The sequence below is a fragment of the Parus major genome, chromosome 3 (genome assembly GCF_001522545.3).
Source record: "Parus major isolate Abel chromosome 3, Parus_major1.1, whole genome shotgun sequence".
In the NCBI taxonomy this organism is placed as follows: domain Eukaryota; kingdom Metazoa; phylum Chordata; class Aves; order Passeriformes; family Paridae; genus Parus; species Parus major.
The window spans coordinates 46,744,276-46,764,541 of NC_031770.1; the positions used below are offsets into that span (position 1 = coordinate 46,744,276).

At 41.3% G+C, this 20,266-nt stretch overlaps 1 long non-coding RNA gene across 3 annotated transcripts in view; it reads right to left on the reverse strand.

Annotated features, from left to right (window-relative positions):
* The window catches only part of LOC107202376, a 40,788-nt gene extending 23,362 nt beyond the window's left edge, over positions 1-17,426 (reverse strand). For 2 of the 3 annotated variants that reach the window (XR_004496361.1, XR_004496360.1), the window contains exons 1-2: positions 14,943-17,426; positions 14,133-14,193 (exon numbers count right to left, since the gene is read on the reverse strand). This is a non-coding gene — a long non-coding RNA (uncharacterized LOC107202376). The remainder of the gene's footprint in view (positions 1-14,132; positions 14,194-14,942) is intronic. The other variant, XR_001520665.2, reaches the window with a different exon arrangement.
* Positions 17,427-20,266: the final 2,840 nt, after the last annotated feature.

Here is a 20,266-nt window from a genome sequence, read left to right on the forward strand (position 1 = left end):
AGTTTATTCCTCAGCCCCTTTATATTTTTTTCAAGGCAGCTGAAGGACAGCTGACCTATTTTCTGAGTTCAGCAACAGAGCAGGCTCCCCCCAGCACCTGATCACTTCTTTGTGCCTGTCCCCTGAAGCATGTTTAATACTGAAAGGTCTGGCCCTGGTCAGTGATTGCAAAGGAGGAAACCCTCAGCTGCACTTGGACCACAGCCTTCATATTGAATGCAGGCAAGGATTTAAAACAATCCACTGAATGCAAAGTAAATCCCAAGGCAAAGGGAAGGGAAACTAGGCAACAGTACTTTCTGTGGTAGATGGCAGTGGATTTATTGCCTGGCAGTTCACAAACTGCCTACAGCTGGGGGAAATTGCTAGTTCAATTATCCTAGGTTCAATATGATTACTTGTACTGGTTCATAGGCTTAATTTCATTGCTTTGAATTCCTCTCCACTAACAAAAGCAAAACAATCAAACAGAAGAAAGGTGCAATAAAATCTCTTCCAAAACACAGAATATAAAATGTATTTTTCAAATCAGGAAATTTCACTCATTCTGTTTTCAGGGTTTTTCTTATTTTTAATGAAATTATGCACAGAAGCATCTTATTCTGAAGAATAAATCTGCCATGTTGTAAGAGAGGAAGAGAACTCTTTCTCCTTTCCCAGTGGGGTTCTTAAAGATAACATTTGGCAGCTGCTCCTTGAGTTTAGGATCTAGGAGTTAAATATTTAGATATGGAAAACAGCAGCAAGATAACATATTTGCAGTGGCCATGTAAAAAGCTGACTTAGTTGGATGGTGAGAGGGTACAACTCTCCCCTGCTAGAAGAAGACTGTGCTAAGAACGAAGCTCCAGACTTCTGCATCACTGCTCCCACATGTAAGCTTGGTTCTGCCAGGAAGGGATAAGAGAGCAAACACATTAAAAGAACAAGAAGACTCCTATCCCACACATAATTTTTCAGATTTTAGCCTTGAAATACCGGATACAGCCACTTAGTTCTGTTTCAGAAACTGTGTATTGCTTCACAATTGCCTTAGAATAAAGTGCTGAGCAAGCATTTTCCTGTTTATCAGCAACATAAATACCATGTGACAGCAGCAACACTTCAGGTAGAGCCTTTTTCTTTATTGGCCATGATCTGAGTCACAGGACAATTTCCAAGAGCCAAAAGAAACATACCCTAAAGAAATGCATTCCAACAAATTGCATTTTTCATGCTGCAAGGCTGCTATATAACCAGTGTAAACAAACTATAGGGTTAACATGCCAATTTACCCTTGTTTGCAATAGGTTGCTGAGCTTACTTGGATTTCATCCTTAATATAGTATTAATAGTTGTTGAAAACAATGTATTTAATACCTTCTCAAGGCAGATTATTGAATCAAAAAGCATGATAACTTTCCATGCTCTTTCAGACTTGCTGTGGTGAATTTTGCAGACATGGTTTCTTTCACAGAAAGAACACAGATGTTCTCTTTTTTTTGCTTTTCTCATAAAGAAACAGAAATCATTGTTTTTTTCTAAGCGAAACATCTGATATATGGCAATGCAATACTTCTCTCCTAGTGCCTGTACTGACCTCCAATCCCACTGCAGAATGCTGTTTTCTTGCTGTTTTTATTACCTGTTAAATATCTTTTCTGTCACTGAGACTGTCCATTTGACTTAATTTACATCTCCCTCTGCAACTGCTGCATTATTTGAACATTTATAATTTTGTTTCTCAGTGCTTGTCTCCATGTTTCCAATGTGTTAATTAACATTTATAACATACCTGATTATATTTATTGTTGGCTTAATTTACATTGAATGAACCATAAACAGTTCTTACTATTTATCAGTTTAGTTCATTACAGGAATAATCATATGCCATTTTTGACATAAAGCTACAGCTAATAACTCATTTCATTGCCTTCAGCTTCACCACCATGGCAGGCATGGAGTTATTCTCCTGTGTTGGTATTGCTGACTGCACAGGCCTGCCCAAGCCAGACATTATCCAGCAGGTTTAAAGTTGAATTATGTTCCAGAGATCTTTTTTGCATCATCATCCTGTTCTTTCATTCCCTCTCTGTCCTCACCTAATGAGCATCACACCAGGTCCATTAGCTTCCAGGGAGTTACTTTTATTTATACCAGGAGATGCCTGGGCTTTGTGATGTCTAAGCCTCTGCTGCATCCCAACATCCTTATCTCACTCCACTGCCCCAGCAGCCTTTGTTTCTTTACTCCATCATTTTCTCTAACTTCAGGCTTTCTCCACTAGTACCAGCCTAGCCTTCACAGTCCAGCCCAGCACATCTTTTACTGCAAAATCATTGACCCATGTGTTACTCAGTCCTGACATTTACACCTGCATTCCTTCTACTCAACAACTTTATAACATTTGTAGTTACTGTATTCTAATAGAGATTACTAATATAGATCTCTACTAGAGAGTTACTCCGCTTTGTCTGCAGCCTCTTAAAACCTTCCTCCCAACCTCTGTGTATTTAAAAAATCACAGATTTAATTTCTGCTCTACTGAGATTATCTTGCCTCCAAGTAACTAGACTGCCTCACACAGAAGTGAGTAGGTGAGGAAATCTCTTCCCAGTCTCAGAGGACCTAGTATCATCCCTCCTTCCATTAAATTTCATCAGTTCTCTCTCAGTCCCTCCACACTCTTAAAAGAGACAAGTCCACACACTTCTCTGCTTCTCAAAGTTCTCCCAAACTTTATCCACTGTATAAGTGTTTATCTGACTTATCTTTATTTGGGTTTTTTTAAGCTTCAAATCTGCATAAGTTCTTGCTTTCACAAAACCCTCTCTGTTATCAAGGGCCCATGTTTGTGACTCCTATTGAAGCCCTCAGTAGGGAAGAAATGTACCCAGAACAGTGGCTGGACCTTGCCCTTCCAGACTAGGTCCTTCCTGTCCCTGCAGAGGGGGTGACACATTGTGGGGTGGCCGTCAAACTCCGCAGCTGCTGACACTAGGCTCCAAATTTCATTTGCAGTTAGGCTGCTGGGGCACTGCTCCCACTCCCCAGACCCACAGTCTGAAGACACAGAACACACCTTCTCCAGAACCCAGTTACTGGCCACTTCTGCAGGATGGCTACAAGCCCTTATTTTGTCTGAGAAATGCCCCTTTCTATTCCGAGAAGGGATAAAATGGTGTCCCGACAGCATGCAGACCTGAGTCTTTGCCAGCAGTTTTTCAAAACCCTCCCTGGTCGTGTTTGCTCATAAATGTACCCCAAAGCCTGGATGTGATTTTATTGTATTGCACTTCCTGGCTCCAGGTCGGCTGACTGTGCTGGGATTCTTCACGGAAGAAATGGTATCAGCTCGTCTGTTTACGAGACTTGTACGTGTACTTACGATCGTCATGGGGAAGATCTGGGCACCACTACAGTACTAATAAATGGTCAGTAATAATAAAAATAAAGGAATAAACTATAAACAAATAGCAGCAGCAGGAGCTGGCAAGAGTCAAGAGACTTGAATGTTTTCTTTTCTTTGACTTTTTATTAAACTTAGTAAAAAAATTGTATATGAGGAATCTTTTCCAGGAGAAAATGCCTCTTTTTTTTTTTACTTTTCCCAGAGTGAAAATTCAGCAAATAGAAACAAATGTTTCTACACCAACATATTCAAACTTAGTCTATTCACAGGTATGCTCATTTAATAAAACAAAACATTTTAGGCAAATGCAAGCATTTAATGGGATTTTAAAGGGATCCTTTAAAAATGTTTAATAAGAATGATAAAAATTAAGAAACCTCAAAACTTAATAATTTTATGTACTGTCACACAGACCCAGTTGCACAACTTCTGCTAAAAATTTGCAACCTCTTTGAATGTCTTAAATACATAAGTGTGTGTGCATGTGTACAAATATATACAAATGCCACTATTTACTTAACTGTTTCATGACCTTAAAAAAATGTCATGAACCTCTCAAATGCCAGCATTCACTGTACTTGACCCAAAGCAAAGCCTCTGGGAAGAGAGCACCTGTCACACACTCTGGCTATCATAGGGTATATAGAGCCCATATGGGTTGTTATCTGTCAACAAAAAAAGTCAAAAAAAAAGTTCATCTGTCCTGAAATGGAAATGACAAATGCTTTGCTACACTGAAACAAGAACTGCTGTTTTTACATTCCATTTTGCAAAGTGCCTCAGTTTGCAGCTTTTCTTGGAGCAGAACCATGTAAGGACCATCCATCAGCCAGGCACTGCTCTGTGAGAGTGGTGTCTTTTCTCCTGAAGAACAGTAATAATTTGTTCAGTGGAAATTGAGCAGTTGAACTAGTCTATTGGACATGGACTTCACCCCATTAAAAAGCGCTCCCCACAGGCTATCATCAGCATATCTGACTCAAAGCAGCCTTAGGTGACTACTTATGTCTGAGTCTTGTTTGGAAGGGCTTCTCCACAAAAATCCCACACAACCAATTTTCTGTTACCAGGCATATGTTGTCAGAGATATTCCATGATTCAGGTTTTCTACTGAAGCACTCTTCCTAGTTTTAGTCTTTCCTAAGTGTATCCCTATGGGATAATTTAACTGCTTCTCAGAACTCTGGACACCAAAGAAAAAGTTACAAAAGTGAAGCATTTTATATTTGCTACATGAAGATACAGACCAAGTCAGTAAAACCAAAAGCCCAACCAGAATTAAGAGTAGAATTCAGTCAAGCAAACTGCTTCCTAGTTAATCTTCTTTTATTAGAGCACAAACACAGATCTTCATATGTGAGGGATCCCTGGGAATCCCTGTGGCTGAAAGCCTTTACTGCCATAAATTTCTGTCTCTGTGCTAGGTACCTTACTTCCCTGGCTCCTTCACCACATGCCCCTTTAAAAGCTGGGCTTCTTCCCTAATACTTGTTTGCAGCACCTATTTTCTGCACAGCTACAGTGAAATGACACATTTCCCCCCTCATCTGCACCTCTTGGCTCACACCTAGTTTTTGATCCTTGTACAGGGCAAGGCAGCTGTGACGAAAATATGATCCCAGCAGTCACTACTTAAGAATCTGGGAGACAAATGATTATCTGAAAAATTAATTTCAAAACCCACCTCTTCTTGGTTACAGATTATGAAATTACTAATTAAATACAAAAAAAAAATCTTAATCCCAAACACAGTGGCTATGGATACCTGCAAGCTGAGCTGAGGCAACCCCCAAAGCTAGAGGTGTTTGGTTTAACCATAGGACAAAGTGTCAATGTCTGAGGGCTGGGATTCCCGGGTGCTGAGTTTTAGGGAAATCCCTCCCACGAGTACAGAGCAGCTCGTCCTTAGCAGTCAGAAAGCAGCAGAAACAGTCTTTTGCCTGGAGAAACCAGGTTGCCACATATTCTAAACATATATTAAAAAGGGCTTTTGTAAGGCTATACCCTCATTTTTGAGTAGTTAAAGCATAAGACTAAGGGATAGGATCTAATTATTATAATTATTATGTGAAGATACATGGCTTAGCTTCTTGTAACCATTTCTTCAAAAAAGAGCCTCTGAAACTATTTTTAAAAGACCTTTTAAAAGTAAGTTGAGTAATTTAACAGGGGATCTGGTTATTCCAAGGACTTTGAACAGAAAAGCTACCCTAAAAGAAAAGCTAGTTTTCACGGCTGCAATTACGCTACATGGGTCCTAGAGGAAACCAAGGCAAAAAGCAGCAGCACAGCTTCCATGCAGCCACCCCATTCCAGGGCAGGCAAACCCATTCAGAGTGAATTGGAGCTGCTGTTTACCACTTGGCTCTGGAATAATAATCTCAAGTTAAGGTTATTACCATATTAGCACATAACAAGAAAATACTTGAGGAAAGACCCTTAAAGCCATTTATGAACACTGAGCTTCCAGGGAGCCCAGTAAAATTCCTGTTGAGTTTTGGCGATAATGAAGCAAGGTGCTGTAAGTTTAAATTACTCATTCATCATCACATAAGTTATTTAGGAGCAGAAGCCCAAAACCCTGAACACTTTCTGATGCTTGGTAAGCCTGTAATAAATGTTATGAGATGACAGAGGGTTCCTGAGGTAGGGGCCAGGAGATGATAAGGTAAGAGTTGCATTCCAGCTCCCTATCTTGTGTTTACTTCAATCTGACCACTGGGCAGCATTCTTCATAGTGGAAGGAACAAAGTGCAAATCTCCTTCTTTCCTTCATTCTTAAGGGCCAGGCTCCCTTTCTGGGCAGAACAGGAAGGTTTACCTTATCAGGAGAAATTCCCATATGGCACAGCCAGACAAACAGCTCAGCCCTGCGCAATGTGCAGCCATGTGCTGCAGTGAAAGGAAGAGCTGGTGGAAGGTGCACTACTCTGCAATATCTCAGGGACAGATAATACTGTAACGACAACAAAATCAAGTCTGAATAGACTGGGAGCATTAATGAGTTGTAACAGAGCTCTCCAGTTGGAATAAAGTGGTGACAGAGATTGCATGGTCCTCATAGTTCAGAGCATTCCCCAGTGCCTCAGCCTGTGCCAGGCAAACAATGCAAGTTTTAAACTCTCTAAAAAGCACTTTCCATGTGGAAGTCACTGGCCAAGGTTTCCCACTCTTTTTGAATACAGGAAGGGATGGCATCTCCTATTGATAGCAGAAATAAGTCTTGACCTTGTGAGGAATTATTTTTCTCAGAGCTGTCAGGAAATCTAAACAAAAGCATTGGCACCCTAGAAAGGTCTGAGGCAAAGGCCATGCTGCTGTTAATGTGTTCAGACAGTGCCAGCCCCTCACAGAGCAGGAGGTGCTGAGTGTCTCAGGACATCAATTAGAGGGTATGAAGGCTTCCACTAGCCCAGAGTCCTGGGATGTACTCTGTGTGCAGTGGATCCAGCTGGTTTGGTTGATCTCACTGTAATCACAGTCTACAAGACCTTTTGTTCAGCTGGGAGGAAATTCTCCTACTTAAAGTTCTGTTCTGACTCCTTTTCAGGACCAGCACTGGAAGAGCCCATGCTTGCATCACACCGTGCTGCAGAGCCACTTCACATCTGTTCATTCTCTGTCTAAACAAGACCCCATATCATCTACTGTGTCCCAGCCAGAGAGGAATGATGTTTTGGTTTAATGAATGAGGTACTTGGTTTCTGCTACTCTTCATGGATTATTGTCAGTTTAGGAGAGGAAAGACCTAACTTTTCATCTGTATTTGAGTCTGAAGAGATGGGATTCGATTTCAGCAGGAGTCTGTGGGCTCGTGCAACACTGACACATAATTAGGCACATTGGAAAGTGCAAATAACAGCAATTTTCCTTTCAGATTGTACATTGGTATCTGTCAGGCTTTTCCAAATGTGGAGCCAAGGTGGGATGCTCTAAAAACAGCAGCAGCTGTGTATTCCTAATATCCTTTGAAAAAGTCTACAATATCATCTGTTAAAAAGCATCTGGAAAATCCACCTTAAAAAAGCCACACCAATGAAATGGCCTGCCAAGCTGAAGCTTCCCAATCCTTCCATTATAAAGAAATTTGCTTATGGTGCAATTTATGTAGGTTCCATATTCCAGCAAAAATACATCAAGTGGTATCAGGTTACTAGAATCAGTCCTAAAGCAACTGTTTCCTAGAAGGGGAGGATAAAAAAATGAAGCAGCAGCTTGCTTCACACTCAGTAAGTCTTTGTGACACAGGTCTCTCAAAAAAGCAACAGGAACGTGAGAAATGATGGTGGATTTTTGGTTGGGGGTTTTTGTGTTTGTTTCCTTTTGAAAGTGTAAAGTGGTGACTAAAAGCAGAGGAAACACCCACTTTTCAAAACTGAACTGTCATCAGTTTTTCAGCAAGGACAATGTCTCAGGCCAGCAGTTTATCTGCCACAACAAAACAATGACAATAGTAATACCCTTCCCACTTCTTTGAGAAATTTATTGGAAAAAATCTTTTTTCTATCTTAATCTTTGAACTCCCTTGTTTGAGAGCTTTGGTGACCAAAATGTTTTGACCTTCTATTTGAGGTCAAAGAAGCTTCCTGAAAGAAGATCTAATACTACAACTTCCCACTCTCCACAGATAAACTTGTGTTCCGTCTTCCAGCAGAAACTCACCATTTCAAAGCCATGATCTTTGTCTTTGAACATAAAAGTAAAGGAAAGGTTTACATCTTTTGCTGAACTACTTTTGGTTTTACTGTAAGGGAACCAAATATTAGCAGAAGCCAATGCAGCTGCTACAGAGGGATGGTGGGGTTTTTTCTTTGTTTGTTGGGGTTTTTTTCAGGTTTATTTTGTTGTTGTTAAGACGCTACATAGATGCACAAAACAAAACTAAACCATATGTTTAATTAGTGGGAGTTAAATAGACTAGAATCACTAGAAGCTACAATCATATATTCATCATCTGAAAACACCAATTTTTATACAGGGTTTTTTTCCTTACTTTCCCTGCTTTTCTGGAGCAGAAACAGCAAGCTCAGGTGAAAGTTTGAACCCAGACAGTTCCTTTGACAGATTAACCTGAGCACCAGAAGGACACTGTTACACAAAGTAGAAGTGACCTACTTAATGACTGTCACTCATTTCCCTCTTTCTTTAGGCTGGTAGTTAGCTGCCATGCCCCCATTCCCCTCACCCCCCGAGGAAGGGATCTTGTTTTGCTGAGCATATGTACATAGCTTTAAATATGAAGCATTGCAAAATGTGCTCTGGAGACAAGGGTGAGCCTGAGGTATCTGGAGCTACAAAAAGCTTCAGTTTCACAGGAGTCTCATTTCAGCAGGCAGTAATTCTGCAGTTACACAGATGGGTATTATACTGTCTTCCAGGGTAAATCTAGGCAGGCACGTGCTTGTTTAGAATGTTTTAAAATGTTAGATCTGCAGAAGATACTGGCTCGTCTACTTTCTCAGCTGATGTGATCACCTGCTCCCATTACTTGACTTCTTGAGCAGTAAGAACAGGGTGATCCTGAAGAGGTAACACCCATGTGAGGTATTTAATTTACATACTGGCAGCAGCAGTTGAATTTTTAGAGTTGATGCTGCATTATGAGTTAGGATAAATGTGAGCAGGGGTGTGACAGTGAGCAGAAAACATGAACTACGCTGCAGCCTGTTTGTGCTATCCAAACTTGCTGTGGCTTTCATTGCTGTAGCCATGAGATCCTAAAATGCCTTTTAGTTTCAGGATACTTCACTGTAGTCCTCCCATGAATAGTCACTATGCATGCAGAGGAAGAGATTAAAAACCAAATGGCTGACTCACATCAATATAAGGCCTGGCACACTGCAAACTCATTAAGGAATAGCTCTCCCACACAAATACTTGCCATGTGTGATTCTGCCCTTTCTGAGACTCCTAACCAGACATTGTGACTTGCAGCTGGGTACCCTGTTCTTCCCTCACACCCAGACCTTCTGCTCCCCATAGAAACTCTCAGGAGCTCACCATGTCCTTGGCCTGACCTGGTCTCACTGATAGAACATCATCTATTCTGCTGAGCCCTATAGCCACAGATCTGTTATAGCTGGCAGACCCAGGGATGGTCCTTTGCACAGCTGTCTGTGGTTCAGAGGCCAATGACCAAAATCTCTGCACCATTTTCTATGCACACAGTCCTTTCTAATCAAAAGGAAAAACAAGGTGTTTGTATACTTCTCTCTCTTATCCATCTGGAGCCATAGCTTTAAATAGGTACTGAGAGACTCTTTAGTACTTTCAGACTAAAAATAGGTAAAAGCCAAGCCTGGGGGCTAGAGCAGCCTTACAACCAGTGGCAGTACGTGGCACTAAACTCAATGAACTGAGAATTTGAAAAACATCTGTATGTCTCTTGAAGGTTTTCACTAAAAAAGTGCCCATGAGCAAAGTTACTTTCTCATGTTAACATACATTTACCAGCTAATTTCCTACATGCAATTTACCTTTTTAGAAGTCAATGTATAAGATTGAAATATCTTACAGTATTTACAATATTGCTCCAAAACCTCATATCATATGGTAAAATCATCTCTCTATTTCAGTTTGTCTTTCCACCAGTGCTTCATGCTTCTTCACCTCATCTCCTGCAACCCTTTCTGAAGAACTTAATTATTCTCTGACAACCACAGCAATCTACTCTATGGGTCAGTTCTTCCAATCATGCCCTGTGCAACTTTTAAGGTATTAAACATTAAAGCTAAATAAAAACAAAATAAAAAGGAAACTAACCCTAAACATGTGGAGGGACTTCTCTTTACATGTTTCTTTCACCACATATGTTCAGTGCCAAGCTGGTTTTAAAATACACTTCCTTTGATGATTTATATCCTCCACCCCCTGGCAGATAGCTCCCCTCTTATCAGCCTCTTTCATTCTTCAGGTGAGTTTTTTAGATATAAGAATCTAGTTTAAAAATCAATTGAATTAAAATACTTGAACACTGAGTAAAACATGTAAGAGCCTATGCTGAGGGTGTGAGAACTCAGAGACTGGCAAAGTGCTAAGAAAAACAGATACACAACCAAGCCCCAGTGATGGGCTTAGAGATATTTTAAAAAATTATAGTTTCGAAGACCTCCTCAGAGGAGATTTTGTTGTAATACAGAAAGTTCCTGAGCTGCTAAACTGAGAGAAAGCACTAAAAAAGGACCTTTTCTGCCAGGACATACCAAGCAAGAAGCAATTTGGTTTCCAAACACTTTGATTTCTCTTTTGTCTCACTCAAAGTTTTATCTCTTTTTTAAGCTATGGGATATAGTTTCTGTTAAAATAAAACTTGGATTTTTATTTAAAAGCTCTTTTACAGTTTTGAGTACTCCCAACTTAAGAACAAGGTTTACTCAGGTCTGCCTCAACATTCTAGCCAGCTTGGAGTCACATCACATCACCTTAGGTTGTGAAGAACACACCTATTTTCAGTGGAAAGTAACAAGAAATAAATATTTCTAAATGCCACACTTTGTCAAAATGCCTTGCAACTTGTGAGAGACACCTGTGTCCTGCCTTTAAAGAACCGTGGTGTTTTTGCTTGAGGAAGAGACACTTGATTCCACTAGTGGAACAGGATTCTGTCTCAAAACTTTCAGAATAACCAAGATACAACACTGTACAAAGGCAAAATGATGACACTCTTGTTGCCTGATGCACTACACAATTCCTCAATTTGCAAACAAGAAAATTTGTACTGGGCTCATCACCATCATATTTGACTATCACAGGCTTTTCTTTTTTAATTTGCAGCAATTCAAAGAATGGCTGGGAGTCTTCCATTTGTTAACTGAAAAGAATATGGCTTTTTAATATGTACCCATAATGGCAGAACATAAACATAAAACTCATTCAGGTTGGAAGGGACCTTTGGACCATCTCACTTCTGCTGCACAAAGCAGGGGTAACTTTCAAAGTTCTTGAAGCTTCATCCAGTTGAGTTTGGAAAACCTCTAAGGATGCATTGCATTTCAGTCAGGAGGTTCCTGTTCCAAAGCCAGTCCCCTGCCAGAACTAGTCATTTCTGAGTATTCCTACTCCAAAGGGGTTCTTGAAGATCAAACAAATGTGAAGCTCCTTCACAGTGCTCCATGAAGCCTCCCATGGTACCCTGAAGAAGATGAAATCTATTCTCCTAAAGACCTATATTATCATCCTGCCTTCCTTCCTTTCCTCATGGGCTTAAATTTTATCATCTCATGGTCACAGTAATGCTGAATTGTAATGTAAAGGCATGTTGCCAGGAAAACAGTAGAACAGTCACATTATCAGCCTATTTTATAGTTTCAAGACAATCCTTTATAATGCACATATCAAACTCATAAAAATATTACCATGATGCAATGCTAATGAGAGTGACTATTATATATATTATATATATTCATATTACTTGTCAGTCCAGTTTTACCTTGCAAGTTTTACCCAGCAATGACATAGCTAACAGCATTAAAATGTACAGTGCTGTGTGATTGAAGTAATACCATGCCATTAAGATGAATGGCAAAAGTTGAGATCTTTGAAGCTCTTGCTCTACCTGCCTGTGGAGACCTTTGTATTACTTATCTTAGGCTTGCACTTTCACACCCATCCTTACAGCCATTTGAGGGTCAGCAGGATGTTTGTGAAACATTAAATCCAGAGGGATTTAATCCAGAGCACAAAGTAGCATCCTCTGTGGGACAGACTTATCTGGTGCTGCCTGTGAGCCAGCTCAAACTGCCCACACAGGATGTGTCCACATGATTTATTCACTTCTTTGGGGTCATACACTCCTTTGCTCCTCCCTTCATCTCCTATAGCTTTTCATAATTGCTTTAAGAGACATCTGTACAGATGGAACAGCAGAAAAATACACTTAAAACAGACATAGCATTATCTCACTTGTGAAAATAAACATATGGGTATATGTTTCTATATGTATGCACATTCAAGTTTAATTTAATGATTCTTGTTTTTCTGCCTTCCCACTTCTGTCTTGTTGACATCCATGAAGATCTTATCATTAACAATAGTTTGGAAACTAATGAGTGTGAATTTATGAATAGAATTTCATAGCTGTGCTATTTTGTCAGTACTTCATTTTACATGCCATCCATAACATCTCCAAACCAGAATCTGATTGATTATGTTTCAGTTTTAGCTAATAATAACTATTCTGTTTTAGGGATATAGATCACTGCTGCTAAAGTGTCCTGGTAAGGAGTATGAGGACATCAAGGTCTTGATTTGATCATAGCAAGGAGTTACAGATAAAGCACTTCTAATTTTTTTTTTCAGTTTGCCAAACAAGAAGTTTCTATATTTGGGCAACCAGGCAAATAAAGTCTAGAATTTCAAGTTACTTCCAGTGTACATACCACATGTAAACCAAAATGCTAACATTAGGAATTAGTAAATAAAAGCAGGAGAAATTCCCAATAGCATCCTGAATAATATTGACAGCCTTTGATGCTTCCTCTCAAAGTGGAAGAAAAGCAATCTATTAAGAAGTAGCTCAGTAGACTGCCAGCTCCTTTTCTCTCTCCAGACCGTGTCTGAGATCTTGAAAGTTATTCAGGCACCTGACTCTCATTTGGACAGCTCTGGTGGTCTGGGCCACGGTTTCTTCTGTCAGGGTCATGTAGATCTCTTTAGAGTTCCTTTTACTTGAGATCCCTTCTTTTTAATTGATCTTCATAATTTACTATTTGAGTTAATAAGACAACAGCACTTGTGTTAGCCAGTGCAGAACTCTACTGCATATAGAGACACAGGCTCTCCTCCTTGCCTCATCCATCAGTGTGACTGGGTGGTGCTCCTGAAGCCTTCCCAAGTCCCATGGTAACCATGGATGGCTTGAAAGACCCAACTTTAAAGAGGTGTCAGCTGCCCCCACAACCCACCTCTGTCAATGCAATAATCATGATCTGTTGTGTTCCCAGCAGCCCACAAAACACTTCATCCACGTCTTCAACTCTCGTCTACTGCATCACTCACAAGTTTCAAATCTATTATTGTAAAATGATCCCTTGAGCAATTGCTGTTGCTTTTAAAACAAATTTATTCCACACTCAAAGGCCTCTAAATTCCCATAATATTCAGATTGGTGCCTGCACATTAAACTCTGGTTGCTAACAAAAGTCTCAGAAAACTATCTGGTTACACATTCAAGCTAGCACGAAAACAGTGAAAAGAGAAAAGGCGAGAGGCACGTTCAAACTACACTTACTACTCTATTTTTCCAATTTGAAAAATTCCCTCTGTTCTAAGTTAAAGACAAGCAGCTCCCCACACACTTGTGCAGTATAATAGCTGTTCAAAAACTTTCTTATCATTACCCAGTAATGTAAAATGTAAATGTGTAAAATGCTGATTTTCCACAGCAGTTCTGAAAACAAAGTAGCAAGCTTTATTATGTATTTTAAATACACTTACAATACTACTGCAGTTGTTGTATGATTTTAAAAGATGAGGGAGGCACACTAACTCCATTTCCTGAGCATTTGAATCTCACTACATAGTTCAAGTTTTCAGAGGAACAAGGGCTTATGTAAAGTCCGTCTGACAGCCCTTTCCCCAGGTACCCTTGAATCTGGTGGTCAGTTTCAATCATGTTTGAACAGAGAAGCAGCCTCTTAAAACAAATTTCACAGCAGTCCATGTGGGAAGAGGGAAAGAGGGGCACCCCAAACCAGAGCACTTCCATCTAGCAAGGAAGAGGCAAGCGGAAGCCAGCCATTACCTGTGGCTTTGGTGGGCATGCAGCTCCAGCTCTGGCCTTGCGCACACAACCTCTTGCTCACCTGTCCAGTAAAAGTGGTAAATGTGAGAATATGAGCAAATATTTGAATTAAAAAGCAAGATAAAGTCAAATTATCACTGTAAGGGAAGATGGTGAGGATACAGGATGAAGCAGAGGCTTAGAAGAACCAGAGAAGGAATAATTCCGAGGTCATGGGAAGAGTCCAGGGATATTGTTATGGGAAGTCTTAAGATGCCAGGAAGACAGGGTCATTTTGATGAAGACTACAGGAGACAGGTATTGCAGCTATGTGGGAAACCAGAGCTCTATATTTATGCCTCTTACAGGTCAGTGTGGAGTGTACTAACACATATGTAGTGAACTCTGGTCCTCACAAAATAATGAGCTGAAAGGATTCAGTCACTCACTCGTGGCATTTCACTGTATTAGAAACAGGATTGACTTTAAAACTAGACCTAAATGTTTAATGACTGATATAGGGGCTTGGCCTTGATCCTACTCTCAACCACCCCAAATGGCCTGAGGTACAGTTCTCCACCCCATCACATCTCATTCTCCAGCTGAAACTACCCACATGGCCTGCCAGCTACTGTGTGACAAGAAGGACTCTTGGGTCAGGGCCCCTTGGTCATATCCATGCTCCTATAAACCTAAATGCACATCCTGGGGTCATGACACCACACAGCCAGTTCCTCCTAGAAGCAGGGGGATCCAGGAGGCAATAGGAACCCAGACCTAGCAGGATCCAGCCTCCCCAAACTGCACCCAAATGAGGCAAGCAGTACAAACCTGGACATGATAGCTGGAACCACCCAAGAGCCCAGATCATGAGGCAGTATCATGGTGACAAAAGAGGCCTGAGGTCAATTCAGTCCATAGTTCAGGGTTAAGACCAGGTTTAATGATGGGCAGGAAGGTCCACAACAACCAGGCTGGACAAAGACAGGATATCAACCTGGTGGTTGAGGTCTAGATCAATAAGGCCCATGGTGAAAAAAAAAAAAGGTACAGCCACAGACATGGATAAGAGAGCAGCAGTCCCCCATTACTGCTCAGCCAGGACATCATACCCCAGCCTTTTCAACCAGCTTGGGGATTGGGGCTGGTTGAAATGGGGCTTCCTGCCCCCGTGGGTGTGTCTGGAAGCTCCAGCTGAGGATGATCAAGGCTCATTACTGCATTCAGGGGCCCAGCATATGCCAACCTGATGAAGAAGATGGTACATGGCTCAAAATGATGGCACAGGGCATTTGAATCTATTCAGCAATTACAAATAACCAGTGACAATACCCCACAGACAAACAACAAATACATAACTTTATTCTGGCCCAGAGGCTTGTGTGGCCAGGCTGAAAACGTGCATTGAGGATGGCTTGCTGCAGGGGTGGGAGTTGCATTCTTCTGCTCACACTGTTGTTGTCTTTGCATTTCCCCTGTGAAAACCCACTGGGAAAAGCAGGCCTAGTGTTTTGTTAGCTTTAAGTCTTCCTCAGACCTATCTGAGACTTACTTGAGAAAAGATTTAAAAGCCAAGAAGCCACTTCAAAGAGCCAATGTGCTGAAAACACATACAACATACACATGCACCAGGGGGTTATTGAACTTGAGTCTACAAATGTAGACCCTATGTGAGGCAAAGCAGACAAGGGTCTCTTTTTGGGACTTCTTTTCTTCTGCATTTAATTTTGATGTCTACTGAAAGGATAAGAATTATATCAGTACTCTGAGAGTGGTTATGCCAGCCACTTGTTGATATGAAAGCAACTATGTTATAAAGCTTTTGCTCTCCTTGTGTAAGCTGCAGAATGTGAGAAAATTCAGGCTTGAGCTAAATTGCTGCTTCTGTTATTAAAAGTGCCATATCTCCCTGTCAGCCACACTCAGGCTCAGCAGAGTGTTCACCATCTGCTCCCTGTGCAATACTCATAAATGGTGCAATCAATATAAAATTTGGGATGTGTGGGCAATGCTGGAAGGTAAAAATATTCTTTCTTTGCCAGATATATGTTAATTGGTTATTTCATTTTGCACATATGGGACAGTAAAATGTATTTGTTTTCTTGCCAATAGAAGAACATTTTCCTAACTCCTTAGTCACAAGGTGTCTACAAAAGGAGAAGGCTCTGATGTTTCCTGTTGGGTTTATGGTTTACATTACAAATTCATACACAAATGCTTTTTGGCATCTAAATCCCCAGCTAGAAGTATTTTTAAAATTATGTCCTGAAATAGGAACTTCAGAACACTGTGTCGGCATCTGGCAGATATCTCAAGAGTGTCATGAACTATTACTACTTGAGGAACTTGGCAGGCACTCCATGAGCCTTGTGTACCTTACAAGTGTGTAGGAGTCCAGCTTAATCATTGAGCATCTGTATAGCTGGGCTCTGTAATGGGCAGGCATCCACCCACCAACCTCAAAAACACTCAGTGGTATGTCTGAATTTCACAGGATACATCTGAGCCCCTGAGCAATGAAGTCTGCTCAAACATGAGTGACAGCAGCCCACTATTTTATAAAAGCAAGCATTTCCCCAGGACAAACCTTGAATCACTAATCAGTCTCACTGCTCAAAGAATTTGGCATATATGTTTCCATCCCCATGTGTTTTACAAAGTGCTGATACACATGCTAAGGCTGAAAGCCCTTTATATAGTGTTTGGGATCTCATGTACAAGAGTGTTTCCTGGTAGGAGAGCATTTCTGGGGCCCTTGGTGAGGCACTGGTGAAGCCAGTGGGCCCCTGGGGGTGACCACCATTCTTGCTCCAGGACAGAAGAGGCACCCACTCCTGGTAAAAAGTGGCACCGTGGTGGGACTTTGCTCCAATCTAATTGACATTGTAGCCATGCTTCATGACTGCTCGAAAGCAGTAGCAGCTGTGTTTGTAGAACAAAATTTGTCTGTAAAGCAGGTTTATATGTGTCTGCTTAGTGAGGCCTTCACAGAGGCCTTTTGGTGGGAGTTTTTATAAGTGATGTCCTTCAGAACCTCTCCAGTCTGCAAACATGCTCTTTCTGGACAAACATTTGCTGCTTTCAGAAGACACCCGAGTACCATACACACACATACAGTTAATGACAAGACTTTTGCCATTTTTGAGGGTCTTCATGGAAAAAGTTGCATAAGCCTACACAAAAATGTTAATATTTTTTCATGGTTTACTCATAATTCCAGCACAGAAACCACATAGTTTCAGCACAGAAAACAATGGCTTTGGCATTGCCTGAGCCAAGGAGCTAAGGGCTGGAAACCCAGGAGCCCCACTGTGGTGAGCAGCCACACCAGAGACCCAGAAGGAGAGTCGGGGCAGGTCACCAGCTTCAGCCTGGGCATGCATGCCATGGCAAAGCATAAGGCAGCTTTTCCCAAATGTCTCAGTGATATTTGACTCCTGTGCCTTCTGTTTTTTCAACAGAACATAGAAATCAGCTAAATTGGGAAGACTCTGAAGAGAAGTGCAAAGGACAAGGTGTAGACCATCAGTCCCAGAGCCCACATCCCACACAGAGCAGGAGAGCAGGACAAAACCAGAGTATTGGAAAGGCAGGGCCCCGAGGTGAGAGTTCCTCTCAGTCCCGTGTCACAGGCACTTATTTAAGGCACCAGCTTTGCTGAAGCTGAGCACCTTATCTGACCCACCCTCTCCAACAGGCGCCTGTCTCTGCCCTGGCGCTGCCTGATTTTTGCAGCAGTTGAAATGAATCAGAATGCTCCTGGTATCTGTCTCTGGGCCTGAGCTTCTGGGACCAGGAAGGAGAACTTGTTCCCCACAAGCCCTTGGCTCTGGCATTTATTGCTTCTTGACACAGAGTTTGAACAGTTGTAGAATGTGTCGCAAGACAAAACTTTTAACTCTGGCCTTTATTTAATTTGACACTGGGTGAGGCCTTTATTCTACGTCTTTCTTTAGCAGATAGAAATGTGTTTGGTATATATTAATTTTTTTGTTCTGTACCAATGGTTGGCATTGATTGGTTTCATTTTATTCACTGTAAATGTTAAAATAAACAAACCAAGGTCCCAAGTGGTGGTCAGGGATTTTGCCAGACCCTGGGAAGTAGTGGGCCCCAAGAGGCTCTGAAAACCACCCAGAGAAAGATCTGCACCAAGCAGGGATAATAATCTGTTCCAGAAGCTAGAAAATATTTTCCAGGAGACTTGGCAATTGTGGCTTAAGATGGAGAAAGAGAGAAAGATGGATAGAGAGAAACTGCCCTTTTTCCAGGAAAAACTGAGAAGTCTGAGAAAAGCCCCAGCCTACTGCAGGGTACTCAGCCACAAGGAGAAATTGCCTTTGCATGTCCAGAGATGCAGAGACAGTTCTTTGCCCACCTGTGGAGTCCAGACAGGCAGAAGCTGGAGGAAGTCTTTGCTTACAAGAGAGATGACAAATAAGGCTGGTAGGTAAGAATTAAAAAATTTAAACTAACATGTGCCAGTCTCTAAGATACACAAAATGATGGCTAGGGAAGTCAGTAAATCATCTGGTCTGAATTTCCTGAAGCCAGCTGAGTTTCAGTCCTTGGGATGGGCCATTAGGTTTGGACAGTCCTTCCCATTAGGAGCCAAATGACTTGTTTAACAGAAACTCATCATTTAGAAATGCCTGGAGATTTAACGTGATGATAGTTCGATATGAAGAACCGACCACTTTCTTTGGCAATTTGTTTTAATGCTTACTCTCATCGTTAAACATTTCTGATCATGTTCTCGTTTGAAGGTGCCAGGCTTCCATTTCCAGCTATTGGCATTTGTTGCACATTTCTCTGCTAGATTAAGAGCTCCCTCATCCATGACATTTCCTGCCAGGAAACATTCTCTGTAATCAAATAATTTCTCATTTTTTATAAGTCTTGATTAACTCAACAGACTGTGTTCTCCAAGTCTTTGCTATGGCCTTTTTCTCTAGATCCTGCACAGTGTTTTGGCTGTTTTCCACACCCCTGCCAATATTTCAACAACCTCCTAAAACTGTGGGTGTTGAAACAGTATCCCTAATACTGTACACAGATAAAAGCACATCCCTGCTCAAACTGGATTGGGGTTGTAAACTCTCGTGTTTCTGTGGGTTTTTTGGTCGCTGTCAGAAGCTGGCCTGGACTCCATTTACTAAGGAGGTCCCACTCTCTTTAGGTGCTTTGATGGTGTCTCTTGCTCACATGCTTCAAGTCATACTGATCACCTGACTTGGTTTCCACGGTCAAATCGTCAAGGATGTTTGTGAAGTTTTTAACTCTTTCTACAGCAGAGATCAGTCGTGTGCCTCTCACCTGAAGTTTCTTGCCAGTGTGGCGAGATCGACTCTGCCTCGGTCTTGCCTGTGACTTACAGCTGATGATGGCTGTAGTCAAAGCACAGTTTAACTGCTTGTTGGTTCAGTCTGGTCATAGCTCAGCAGCACTGAATAACCTGCTGCAAACAGATGGCTGCCTGAAGGGAACCAGCAAGCGAGCTCTTTGGAGGGGCTTCAAGCCCTATGTTAATCCCTTTGGAACAAACCACACAGACATTGTGTATCATTAGTTTCTTGCAAGAATGCTATCTTGTAAACCAGTGTAGACTTCTAGTGACTGTGTTCCCATTCAATTTCATCAACAATTCATTTTTCTGCTGCCTAGGATCCCTTGTCAGGCAGACCAAGCTGCAGTGCTGTCAAGTATGCTGGTGACCTACTGTGATGTTGGCTGAACACTCTGCATTGTTCTACTGTCCTTCTGGTGTTTCAGGATCCACTAAAAATGAATATTTCTAGGCCAGGATATGCTGCTTCATCTCTGTAGGTCTCTTGACTGCAAGTTTTCTAGATCTGCTTATTTTCCAAAAAAGTAATTCTGAGTCAGTGTGTTTTGATAATGAGTTCTGCTCATTATATTCATGCTCATTAGCTTTCTGGCTTCCAAATACAGATAGGAATGGAATAAGTCTATCTATTCTACATGACCATTAATAATTTTATAATTTTTATCTATCAAAGGGTCACTTCTTGTAGTATGCCTTGCATCCTGGCAAAGTAGTCATATTGTTGCTTATGATACAAATATGGCTGCCCCACTCTTGTCTGTCTTCAGCTGCTTTTTACATCTTACATGTCACCAAACCTCCAAACCTT